The following is a 13,907-nucleotide window of genomic DNA, read 5'->3' as shown; positions in this document are numbered from 1 at the left end:
ATATAACAAAGTATTGAGATAAACTTTTGTTATTGACCAAATACTTATTTTTCACCATCATTTGCAAATACATTCTTTAAAAACCAGACAATGTGATTTTATGGATTTTTTTTTCTCATCATGTCTCTCATAGTTGAGGTATACCTATGATGAAAATTACAGGCCTCTCTCATCTTTTTAAGTGGGAGAACTTGCACAATTGATGGCTGACTAAATACTTTTTTTCATAACCCAGATCAGCAGTCACATTTCTTCAGGCTTCAGAGCCGAAATCTTCTAGCATGTCTCACTGGTGTGATGTTTGTACAAAGCTTGGCAAGCAGATTACCATTCAGGACAAAGTAGTCTTTACACCAGGCATAGCACCTTATTCTAATTTAGGGAAACGTTATTTTATGGATGCCTAAAGCTGCTGGCTGGTTCAATTAACAATCAGCAGATTTGGGAATGTAGCTCTTGACTATAATATTATATTTAATTGTTTAGCATTCTGTCAGAATCTGCTAACATTCTGCCAGCAATGCATTTATGTGCTTTGGAAGAATAAGACTGAATAGGGTGCGGTATTAAAATATACAGCATGTTCAATTTGCTGCGGATTAACTTCATTTCATTAAAATGGCACTAATCTGTGTGCAGATCTATTGGCCAATCTACTGCAGAAATTCAAAATTCATCTTGAATTTCTGCCACAGAATTTCTGAAAAATGTGCTGTATGAATATGGCATAATGCAGGCTTTTTTCGCATCAGAAATGCAATGAATTTACAGTTACACGACTTATATGTACTTTGTGGGAGAGATTAATCAAAATCTGTGCAGAGGAAAAGTGGAGCAGTTGCCCATTGCAACCAATCAGATCGCTTCTTTCATTTTTATAAAGGCTTCTGGAAAATAAAAGAAGTGATCTGATTGGTTGCTATGGGCAACTGCTCAGCTATATCTGTATACAGTAGAATCTGCCAATAGCTCACACTCATGGGAATAAAAAAGTGTCCGCTATTAAGAGATGTCCCCTATTGGGAAAAAAGGCTCAAAAATCTTTCTGAATGACCGAATACTGTACTGTACTCACTCCAGAGTGTAATTATCTATGAAACATGATTAAAAGCAATATTACAGTAGAATCTCCAGTGCCGTTTAATTCCCCCTTATCCCTCCCCTTATTATTTTATTCCCCCCTTTATACCCTGTGCCACCTAATTCCCCCTTTGCTTGTGCCAAATTATCACCCCTTACCCCCTGTGCCACATTATTTCCCCTTGATCCTCCTGTGCCATTTCATTCCCCCTTTATTTCCCTCTGTGTAAATTCTTCACCCCCCCCCCCCTCCCTCTTTATAAAGTGGCATAGGGGATACAGGGGGGGATGAAATGGCACAGGGGGAAAAACGGGAAAAGAAATGGCACGGGGGAGGGGGGGGGAGAAATAGCACAGGGGGTGGTAAAGAGGGGGTGATTAATTTGCACAGAGGGTAATAAAGGGGGAATTGAATAACACAGGGGGATCAAGAGGAAATGATGTGGCACGGGGGTAATAAACAGGGCCGGACTGGACTACCGGGATACCAGGGAAATTCCCGGTAGGCCGCCCACCCCGTGAGCTAGCAGTGGCAGGCCCGTGCTTGGCTGCCCAATTGCAGCAGCAGTGCGGGCTGGCCGCTGCCTCACACTAGCATACAAGGTCCTGACACGTATCAGGACCTTGTATGCATAATGCAGCGGCCGCTGAAAGTTTTTTAGGGGGGGCGGGAGGAGCGGGCATTCCTGTCACAGGCCGCTTTTGTAAACTGAATCTGCAGTGCAGTGCGAGCCTGTGACAGGGACGGTCGGAGGTCTGTGCAGGAAAGAGATATCGCAGGGGACTTACCCTCCTCTTCCCCCTCTGCTGATTGGCAGTTTCCCCTGCTCTGCTTGGGTCATGTGACACCAAAGCATCACAAGACCCCAGAAAGCAGGAAGTGCACTCTGTGTCCCCCAAACTCCCCCCCCCCCCCACACACCATCCCTGTCCAACCTTTTCCAGCATCATCCCTACCCTTCCCAGCACGATCCCTGCTCACCCCCCCCCCCCCCCTTTTCTCACCAGGGGTGCCTCCAGCTGTTGCAAAACTACAACTCCTAGCATGCTGGCAGTTGTAGTTTTGCAACACTTGGAGGTACCCTGGTTGGGAAACACTAAAATAGGACATAGATCAGTGTTTCCTTAACAGGGGGCCTCCAGCTGTTGCAAAACTACAACTCTCAGCATGCTGGGAGTTGTAGTTTTGCAACAGCTGGAGGCACCCTGGTTGGGAAACAATAAAATAGGACTTAGATCAGTGTTTCCTTCACAGGGTGCCTCCAGCTGTTGCAAAACTACAACTCTCAGCATGCTGGGAGTTGTAGTTTTGCAACAGCTGGAGTCACCCTGGTTAGGAAACATTGATCTATGTCCTATATCAGGGGTACTCAACTGTCGGATCGTAGTATAGATAAGGACTGCGTCCACCAGTCTCTCGGACCATCTGCTGGATCTCACCTTATTCATTTGTAGCTGTGTCTTTAAGACGCCAATACAAATGAATAGCTGCGGCCCAGAGCAAAGGAGCGCTGTGTCCCTGCCCTGCGCTTCTCCTATGATGCAGGTAGCACCATTAGCTGCCTACATCATCTGCTCTGGCCAGGCCTGACTAGAAGAGGCCAGAGCAGTGGAGCAGTGCGGGACCTGGGACGGCGATCCTAAGCTCTCAGGTAAAAGTTTGTGTTCCCCCATCTGTGACTCTCCAGTTATTGTAGAACTACAGCTACCATCATGACCTTCTGTCTATGCATGATGGGAGTTGTAGTTTGCAACAGATGAAGAGTTACAGTGGCAAAGTTCATGTAGGGGCACAGTGGCATCATTAATTCTGTGGGTACAGTAGCATCATTAATTCTGTAGGCAGCACGGCATCCTTAATTCTGTAGGTACAGTGGCATCCTTAATTCTGGGGGCACAGCGGCGTCCTTAATTCTGTAGGTACAGTGGCATCCTTAATTCTGGGGGCACAGCGGAGTCCTTAATTCTGTAGGTACAGTGGCATCCTTAATTCTGGGGGCACAGTGGCGTCCTTAATTCTGTAGGTACAGTGGCATCCTTAATTCTGGGGGCACAGCGGCGTCCTTAATTCTGTAGGTACAGTGGCATCCTTAATTCTGGGGGCACAGCGGCGTCCTTAATTCTGTAGGTACAGTGGCATCCTTAATTCTGGGGGCACAGCGGCGTCCTTAATTCTGTAGGTACAGTGGCATCCTTAATTCTGGGGGCAAGGTGACATCATTCATTTTGGGGGCACAGTAGCATCATTAATTCTGGGGGCACAGCGGCATCCTTAATTCTGTAGGTACAGTGGCATCCTTAATTCTGGGGGCAAGGCGACATCATTCATTTTGGGGGCACAGTAGCATCATTAATTCTGGGGCACAGTGGCATCCTTATTTCTGTTGGCACAGTGGCATTCTTAATTCTGTGGGCACAGTAGCATCCTTAATTTTGTGGGGCAAAGTGGCATATTTAATTCTGTGGGCAAAGTGGCTTTCTTAATTCTGTAGGTACAGTAACATCCTTAATTCTGTAGGCACAGTGGCATTCTTAATTCTGTGGGCACAGAAGCATCCTTAATTTTGTGGGGCATAGTGGCATCCTTAATTATGGGGGCACAGTGGCATCATTAATTCTGTGGCTACAGTGGCATCATTAATCCTAGGAGCGAGTGGCATTATTAATCCTGGGGGCACAGTGGCATCATTTATTTTGTGGGCACAGGGTCTTCATTTATTGTGGGGGCACAGTGGCGTCATTCATTGTTTTTAGAGACACAGAGGAACAATTAGTCGGCATTAGGGCATAGCATGTGCCAGTAATATTGCAGGGGAATAGTGTGTGGCAGTATTATATTCAGGGTGTACAGTGTGTGGCAGTATTATATTCAGGTGTACAGTGTGTGGCAGTATTATATTCAGGGGCCCAGTGTGTGGCAGTATTAAATTCAGAGGATACAGTGTGTGGCAGTATTATATTTAGGGTACAGTGTGTGGCATTATTATATTCAGAGGATACAGTGTGTGGCAGTATTATATTTAGGGTACAGTGTGTGGCAGTATTATATTCAGGGATACAGTGTGTGGCAGCATTATATTCAGGCATACAGTGTGTAGCAGTATTATATTCAGGGTGTACAGTGTGTGGCAGTATTATATTCAGGGGTACAGTGTGTGGCAGTATTGTATTCAGAGATACAGTGTGTGGCAGTATTATATTCAGAGGTACAGTGTGTAGCAGTATTATATTCAGGGGTACAGTGTGTGGCAGTATTATATTCAGCGGTACAGTGTGTAGCAGTATTATATTCAGGGGTACAGTGTGTAGCAGTATTATATTCAGGGTACAATGTGTGGCAGTATTGTATTCAGGGATACAGTGTGTGGCAGTATTATATTCAGCGGTGCAGTGTGCAGCAGTATTATATTCAGGGGTACAGTGTGCAGCAGTATTATATTCAGGGGTACAGTGTGTAGCAGTATTATATTCAGGGGCTCAGTGTGTGGCAGTATTATATCCAGAGGCACAGTGTGTGGCAGTATTATATTCAGAGGCACAGTGTGTGGCAGTATTACATTCAGGTGCACAGTATTTGGCAGTATTATATTCAGGGGCACAGTGTGTGGCAGTATTATATTCAGGGGCACAGTGTGTGGCAGAATTATATTCAGGGGTACAGTGTGTGGCAGTATTATATTCTGGGGTACAGTGTGTGGCAGTATTATATTCAGGGGTACAGTGTGTGGCAGTATTATATTCAGGGGTACAGTGTGTGTGGCAGTATTATATTCAGGGGCCCAGTGAGTGGCAGTATTATATTCAGGGGCACAGTGTGTGGCAGTAACAGTATGACGGTAATATGTATGCTGGTAATATTCCTCCTTGTATACTGGTATTATGGGTAATATTACTCTCAGTATACAGAATTTGGTCAGTATAAGCATGATGGTAATAGGTATGGTGATAGTATTCCTCCTTGTATACTGGTATTATTGGTAATATTGGTCTCAGTATACAGGATTTGGTTAGTAACATTATGATAGTGATATGCATGGTCCTAATCCTCCTTTTATACTGGTATTATGGGTAATATTGGTCTCAGTATACAGGATTTGGTCAGTAACATTATGATACTGATATGTATGGTGATAATATTCCTCCTTGTATACTGGTATTATTGGTCTCAGAATACAGGATTTTCATTTAGCACCTTTCTTTCTTTCGCAATTTTTCACTATAAGAGAGGGTTGTGGCACTTTACTTTTTGAATTTGTGGTGAACTGTGATTAGATCTTGAACACTGACACCATTCATTGTAACATTTGGCAAAGTAGGGATATACTCCTTATATATATATATATATATATATATATATATATATATATATATATAGCCACAAAGTCATACGCCTGCACTCTGCGGCCGTTTGCTTGCATAATGACACAGTGCTGTGGGGCTGGTATGCAATAATTTCCAGGGCTGGTTTTCATTCCCAGTCCATCCCTGGTAATAAAGGGTACAGGGGAAATAAAGTGGCACAGGGAGATATGAGAAGCAGGGGGGTGAATGATGTGGCCGGCAGACGTACAGAAGCAGGAGAAGTCTTCTGCTTCTGTGCTGGGGCTTATGCAGGGGGGTGCAGCAGGATCCTAGGCCCCTTACTGGGGTATTGGCTGTGCCCCCTATGTACAAGGTAGGGCTGGAACATAAGCCTGGTTGTCCCCTATATGGAGTGTTTTGTCCTATAATGGAAGTGTTTTGTCCAATTGTCCCCTATTGGGAGTGTCTGTGTCCGCTATTGGGAGTGTCCCCTATTCAAAGGGTGCAAATACATTAAGTCTTATGGGAATCTGCCAGGGAATTAAAAACTGTCCACTATTGGGAGGTGTGCCCTATTGGGAGGTGTCCTCTAAGGGAGATTTTACTGTGTAAATAGTAAAGGGCTATTCAGGGTGAAAGAAAATAGAAGGAAAAAAGAGATACATAGGTGGCAGTGACTTCCTGAAGCTGTAGAATAAAATTGGATGCAAATTTCTTAAAATGGTCTACGTTGTTTCTGGAACTTTCATAGGCATGAATGGGTAGACAGCCGCATACATGCACAGCCACCGCCCCATTTATTCTCCACTTGGACACCATGGGTGGTGACTGTTCCTATCAGACATCTTTGTTATATCTAGTGGAAAAAAAACATTTTATAGGAAAAAAGAGCAGGAGTAACACATTGATATGCAGCCTTGGTTGCTGCTTAAAAGATTATTTAATGGGTACAATCACCCATTTATTGGATATTTATCTTTTAGAGGGAAATGTACAAATAACCTATCCTAAATGAAGCAAATCCTGCCTATGTTTTTTTCTTCTTTATAATAGTATTTCTATATGGGGACATTCTCTGTACAGCTCTGCAGAACATGGTAGCACTCTGCACATACTGAGTAGTGAATATTAAGGATCATTAACACCCGACTGCATGATTGCTCTTAAGTGATCAGTGAGCAGCAGTAGGTATAGTGAATGAAGACGCTATGCCATTTCTTGTGAATTTTTGGTGTGCTATATGATAGATTTCCTCAGCCTTATTCTTAATGACATATGACTGAAGCAGAGAATCCAGACAAATGTATGTTAAGGATTTTCATACGCTAAACATTTTATTCCAACATGTTGATCGTGGGGGGAGGGGGGGGGGGGAGGGGGTCTGATCGCTGGGCCTCTTCTGTGATCTTGCATACGGGGAAGATCTCTGCCTCTGCCCTGTGCTACTAGTGCTTGTGTCGTCGACCTTACGAAGAGGTCAACAGACACGCCGCCTCCATTTAGCGCTATGGGACTGGCCACAACAAAATGGCAGCAGAAAGCACTGTGGACAGACAAGAAAGAACTATACAACTTCCTCTGTAGTATACAGCAGCTGATTAGTACTGACAGGATTAAGATTTCTAAATACAAGTGATTTACAAATCTGTATTGGCACCAGTTGATTTGAAAACTATTTTTTCTTATGGTGTACCCCTTTAACATCAGACTATCAATCATAAAATCAATGAGGCCAAATAGGATAAAACATAACCTTTACTGATACATTAAAACTCCAAATACAAAGAAATACAAAAAAGATACTCTGGATAGTGCAGTAACTAGAAGTAAAAAATTGTGCACTGAATAGTGCAATCCATAGAAGTAAGAAATTGTGCCCTGTGTAATAGATACCGTAATAATTATCCAGATCAATTACCTGCGGGATAGGGAGGCGGGGTACAGGTGACCGTCCCTGTTAAAGGGGTACTCCGGTGCTTAGTCATCTTATCCCCTATCCAAAGGATAAGGGATGAGATGCCTGATCGCGGGAGTCCCGCCGCTGGGGACCCCCGTGATCTTGCACGCTGCACCCAGTTAAAATCAGTCCCCAGAGTGTGTTCGCTCCGGGTCTGATTACCGGCGACCACAGGGCCGACGGCGTGTGACGTCACGCCTCCGCCCCCATGTGATGTCACGCCCCGCCCCTCAATGCAAGCCTATGGGAGGGGGCGTGATAGCTGCCCCCTCCCATAGGCTTGCATTGAGGGGCGGAGAGTGAAGTCACACGGGGGCAGAGGCGTGACGTCACACGCCGTCGGGGACTAATTCGCTCCGGGGACTAATTTTAACTGGGGTGCCGCGTGCAAGATCACGGGGGTCCCCAGCGGCGGGACTCCCGCGATCAGGCATCTTATCCCCTATGCTTTGGATAGGGGATAAGATGTCTAAGCACCGGAGTACCCCTTTAACCACCCAAGATATACTTTCCCGACCTAGCTGGATTAACCCTACCTACACTTAAAAGGGTATTCCAGGATTTTTTTTTTTTTTATTTGACTGTGCTACAGGGGCTGTAAAGTTAGTGTAGTGCATAATATAGTGTCTGTACCTGTGTGTGATGAATTTGTCACAATTCTTCTGTGATTTTCACCCCAATATTTATTTTTAACAGCATACAAAATGACTGTTGTCTCAGATTTTCCCCAGGTTGCAATGTGGCCGAGAGCTGACTCACTAGTCAGCTGATGACAGGGAGCCTGTCTGCTTCAATGGGTGGAGCGATCGCTTGGTGGGAGAGGGATCAATCTGCAACTAATGCAACAGCTGTAGGCACCTTGATTGAAAAACACAAGTCATTTATGTTTAAATGGGTGGGGTGGCTGATGTGTGGGAGGGAGGAAAATGGAATTATGGGATTCGTAGGCAAAAAAGAAAAACTCAAACAGGAAATACCAGTTCACAAGAAGCTAGCCACAGTGTTATGGTAATCTCACAATATAGCCATTTAGCCCCAAGACAAGCGCAGATCCTTCCTAAGTATTCCAATTACTGTCTGGCAGGTACGTACTAAAATCACCTTATGGTGGATAACCCCTTTAAGTGTGGAGGGGTAAAAGATGATATTAACACAATCATATGACTCCTTCTTCCAACGTGTTTCTCTCATGGTATCATTTTGAGCTCTTCAGGGATGGAGGAGATATTTATAGAAAGATACATAATACAGATAGTAGATCAGATATGAACACATAGTAATTAGTTTCTTCCATTTACTGTAATTGGATAAACATCCATGAATATAGAAAATAGATTTTGAAGATAACAATATCCACCCCGTGCTCCAAATCGGGCCCAACCATGTACTAATGTATGTGAAAATAATTGGCCAATCCCTTATTGGAACCTTTAGAAAATATTGTATCAAGATGACACATGATCACTTTTTTCAAAGGTATCACCATACATGTAGTGGATAGCCCAACAGAAAGAGATACTCTCTGCTCCTAATCACCTCTCTATAGTAACAGAAGTAGCATAAGAAGGATGAATTAAAATAATTGAGGTAAAGATGAACCAAAAAAGGGAACATTCTCATAGACCCAAAGAAATTCCCTATGTATATACCCTGATATTATGGCATAGAGTGAGAAAGATGTCAAAAGGTTTCAAAAGCACCCATCAAAATATCCAGGTCTTAGAACCATACTGGCCATACTGAATAAGCAGGAATGGAGCACATGGATTAGGATTGGTGGATTAGCGTGATATAGGCACCCCCCTTTTAGAGTATGGGGCCGGTGGTGGATATCCCACCACTGTATCGATGCTGTACAACTCCAGGGCGCACTAAGTGTAGGTAGGGTTAATCCAGACTAGGTAGGGAAAGTATATCTTTGGTGATTAACAGGAACGGTGACCTGTACTCTCTTCCCTATCCCGCAGGTAATTGATCTGGATAATTATTACGGTATCTATTACACAGCGCACAATTTCTTACTTCTATGGATTGCACTATTCAGTAGACAAATTTTTACTTCTATTTACTGCACTACCTAGTGTATCTTTTTAGTATTTCTTTGTATTTGGACTTTTAATATATCAGTAAAGGTTATGTTTTATCCTATTTGGCCTCATTGATGTTATGATTGATAGTCTGATGTTGGTTGATGAGCTATCAAGGGCCTTTCATCCAGAGAGTATTTGAGGGAGACTCTGCACTATCCCCCTTATTTGTTGTGGAGTACCCCTTTAAGAAAGAAAAAGTGTGAAGACAAATCTCACTATTTTCCTGTCCCACATCAAAATACTAAATGGTTAAGTTTATCAAGCATGGCTTTCCTCATTGGATGTATGGCAGTAGGCAGATAGGATAGATGACTGTACAGCTGCCTCTTTGACAAGGGTTAATGGTATTCAACCCCTTTTCAGGGAGCGGGCTGATTCATTACCGCTGAGCTTGTCTCTCAATAGGTAGCCGTATTGTATATTCTGCATATAAAGAAGGCCGAACTGTTACCGAGATGATGAGCATATAGAAATGGTAGGTGGTGAAATAAAAGGAGCAGATTATCCTGTGTAAATCAAAGATGAATGTATGATAATTCATGAGAGGAGGAGTGTGCTGGATATTACATAACTGATTTACTAAAGATATCAGCCAAAGAGGTCACTATGATGAAAACTGACCACATTTTATAGAATAATACTCATAGTCTAATACAGACAGGGATTCTCAGAAACAATGTACCGTATTTTTCGTCATATAAGACGCTCCGGCATATAAGACGCACCTAATTTTATAGGATAAAAATCTAGAAAATAAAGATTCTGAACCAAATACAATGTAAAGTATAGGACAGTGATCTTCAACCTGCGGAACTTCAGATGTTGCAAAACTACAACTCCCAGCATGCCAGGACAGCCGTTGGCTGTCCGGGCATGCTGGAAGTTGTAGTTTTGCAACATCTGGAGGTCCGCAGGTTGAAGACCACTGGTATAGGAGGTGGTACTCACATGTCCTCGCCGCTCCGAACCCGTCACCGCTCCTCACTGCTGCCCTGGATGTTGCCCTCCATCGCTGTCGCCGCTTCCTCGGGGTGTCCCCGTTGCTCCGGAACGTCTCTGCTGCCCTGTATGCTCCCTCTCCGTCGCAGCCATGACGTCGCTACGCACACCGCTCCTATTGGATGACAGGACGGCGTGATGACGACGAAGGAGAGTGCCGGCCATGCAGGGGATCCCGGCACGGAGCAGACACCGAAGAGGCAGGTAAGGTCCCTCCCGGTGTTCTGTAAGCTGTTCGGGACGCCGCGATTTCACCGCTGTGGTCCCGTACAGCCCCACTGAACAGCCAGGTTAGTGTTATTTTCGCTTCAGATGCGGCGGTCAGCTTTGATCGCCGCATCTGAAGAGTTAATACAGGGCATCACCGCGATCGGTGATGTCCTGTATTAGACGCGGGTCCCGGCCGTTGAATGGTGCAGGGACCGCCACAATAGGTGTGTATTCGCCTTATAAGACGCATCAACTTCCCCCCCCCCCCCAGTTTTTGGGAAGAAAAAGTGCGTCTTATACAGCTAAAAATACGGTAATTACAATTGTAACCATTTTATGGAGTTAAAGGGGTACTCCGCTGAAAACCTTTTTTCTTTTAAATCAACTGGCTCCGGAAAGTTAAACAGCTTTTTACATTACTTCTATAAAAAAATCTTAATCCTTCCTATACTTATTAGCTGCTGAATACTACAGAAGAAATTCCTTTCTTTTTGGAATGCTCTCTGATGACATCACGAGCACAGTGCTCTCTGCTGACGTTATTATAATAACAATAAGTCTTTATTTATTTGTTTATTGTTGTCCTTAGTGGAATTTGAACCCAAGGCTCCAGCACTGCAAGGCAGCAGTGTTAACAACTAAGCAACCCTTAGCATACATCTGCTATGCACAGTTGCTAAAACGGACAGAGATGTCAGCAGAGAGCACTGTGCTCGTGATGTCATCAGTGTTCCAAAAAGAAAGGAATTTCCTCTGTAGCATTCAGCAGCTAATAAGTACTTGAAGGATTAAGATTTTTTAATAGAAGTAATTTACAAATATGTTTAACTTTCTGGCACCAGTTGATTTAAAAGAAATAAAGTTTTCACCGGAGTACCCCTTTAGGTAGAAATTAAATATTGGGTTTTATTGGGTCTGTTTGCCTTAGTTTTCAGAAGAACTGTATTCTGTTTTTTCATTATAATAATATAAATCTAGAGTACATACATTAGAGGAAGGTGGTCAAATACTTTTAAAGTCATAGTTATTTATTATATTTATCTTTATATTCCATAAATGTAAATTGTGACAGTTCTTTGAAAAGAGTTTGTTGGCTTTCTACAAAACAGTTTATTGAAATAAACATCAAACTCCATATTAAATAGTTTCAGAAAGCTCATTGTAGCAGTGGTCCCTGGGTTTTGCTCTTAATCCTGTGCTCAACAAATTTTATTTGGAAAAACCTGGAAAATTCAGAAGTGAGCAAGCAGTCTGATCTGCAGTAAACATGTTATAGAGCAGGAAGAGGTGGGCAGATTGATAAAGTGTGTTATGGGTAAGGCTGGAACTCCACTGAGATTTTTACCTTTGTGTGGAATTTGCCTTTTTTGGCCCCTTTTGTGTTTTTTTTTTTTACAAAATAGTTGGGTACCAAAAAAAAAAAAAAAAAAAAAAAAAAAAAAAGGATGCAGTAGGGATGTAAAAATGTATTTAACTAAATGTTTATTTTTTATAACAAAGTTTTAATAAATTTTTTTGTAAAGTGTGTGTGTTTAACTTTTTTTTCTCTTTTTTTGTCAAATTTTTTATGTAGTACTACTACTCCTAGCATGGAACACACTGTTCCATGCTGGGAGTAGTAGTACCTGTACTATAGACATATCGCCCCGGGTGTCAGTCTGACACCCGATGCGATCGTCCATTATATAGCAGAGTATAGCAGAGCGGCTCTACACATCGCTCACATCTCTGCTCTGTACTCTGAGTGTTCTATTCATATTTCCCACCCAGAGCTGTGATTGGCCGGATGGTTGCAGCCAATCACAGCTCTGAGGAAAATATCAATGAGTGAGTGGCCGTCCCGGAGTATAGTGCAGAGTAGTACCTGTGTCTGCAGGTATTACTACTCCCAACATGGAGTACACTCTGCTCCATGCTGGGAGCTGTAGTACCTGCATTAATAGACATATCGCAGTGAGTGTAACACCTGCTGCGATCTGTCTATTAATGCAGGTACTACAGCTCCCAGCACGGAGCAGAGTGTCCTCCATGTTGGGAGTAGTAGTACTTGTAGTTAAGGAAAGATCACTGTGGGTATCACTCCTGACACCCACGGTGATGCTCCTGTATAATGTATGGATGCAGCGGCCGCTCTCCTATGGTCCCCTGCACGGCCGTATATATGCACATTCCGATTTCTCACAGAGAGCTGTGATTGGCTGGAACCATCTGGCCAATCACAGCTCTTGCGGGAAATATGAATATGTGTTTATATACGTCAGTGCAGGGGACCATAGAAGAGCGGCTGTATCTATACATCTATACATTATACAGGATCGCAACGGGCGATCTGTCAATTAGTACATTAAATTGCCTTAGGTCATTTAACCTCTTTACTTAATAGCCTTTTTGACCTTAATGACCAAGGCAAATTTTCAAAATCTGACATGCGTCCATTAATTTGGTAATAACTTTGGAACGCTTCCACTTCCACGATTCTAAGATATTTTTTTCATGACATTTTGTACTTTACATTAGTGGTAAATTTTGATTGATATATTTAGCGTTTTTTGTAAGAAAAATAAAAAAAATAACAATAATAATATTGCGAAAAAAATGAAAAATTTGCATTTTTTTTCTAGATTTGATATTTTCTGCTCGAACGACAAATAGCCATGTCACACCAAATTAATGATTAATTCACATCCAAAATAAGTCTACTTTACAGTGGAGATCAAAAGTTTGGGCACCCCAGGTAAAACTTTGTATTAATGTGCATAAAGAAGCCAAGGAAAGATGGAAAAATCTCCAAAAGGCATCAAATTACAGATTAGGCATTCTTATAATATGTCAATAAAAGTTAGATTTTATTTCCATCATTTACACTTTCAAAATAACGGAAAACAAAAAAATGGCATCTGCAAAAGTTTGGGTACCCTGCAGAGTTAATATCTTGTACTGCCCCCTTTGGAAAGTATCACAGCTTGTAAACGCTTTTTGTAGCCAGCCAGCCATTCTTCCTTACAAAAGTCTTCCAGTTCTTTGAGATTTCTGGGCTGTCTGTCACGCACTGCTCTTTTAAGGTCTAATACTGAGGTCAGGAGATTGTGAAGGCCATGGCAAAACCTTCAGTTTACGCCTCTTGATGTAATCCCCCGTGGATTTCGAGGTGTGTTTAGGATCATTATCCATTTGTAGAAGCCATTCTCTCTTTAACTTCAGCTTTTTCACAGATGGCATCAAGTTAGCATCCAAAATTTGCAGAAATGTTATTGAATCCATTTTTCCTT

The sequence above is a fragment of the Hyla sarda genome, chromosome 4, assembly GCF_029499605.1.
Source record: "Hyla sarda isolate aHylSar1 chromosome 4, aHylSar1.hap1, whole genome shotgun sequence".
NCBI lineage: Eukaryota > Metazoa > Chordata > Amphibia > Anura > Hylidae > Hyla > Hyla sarda.
This window is presented reverse-complemented; position numbering follows the sequence as displayed.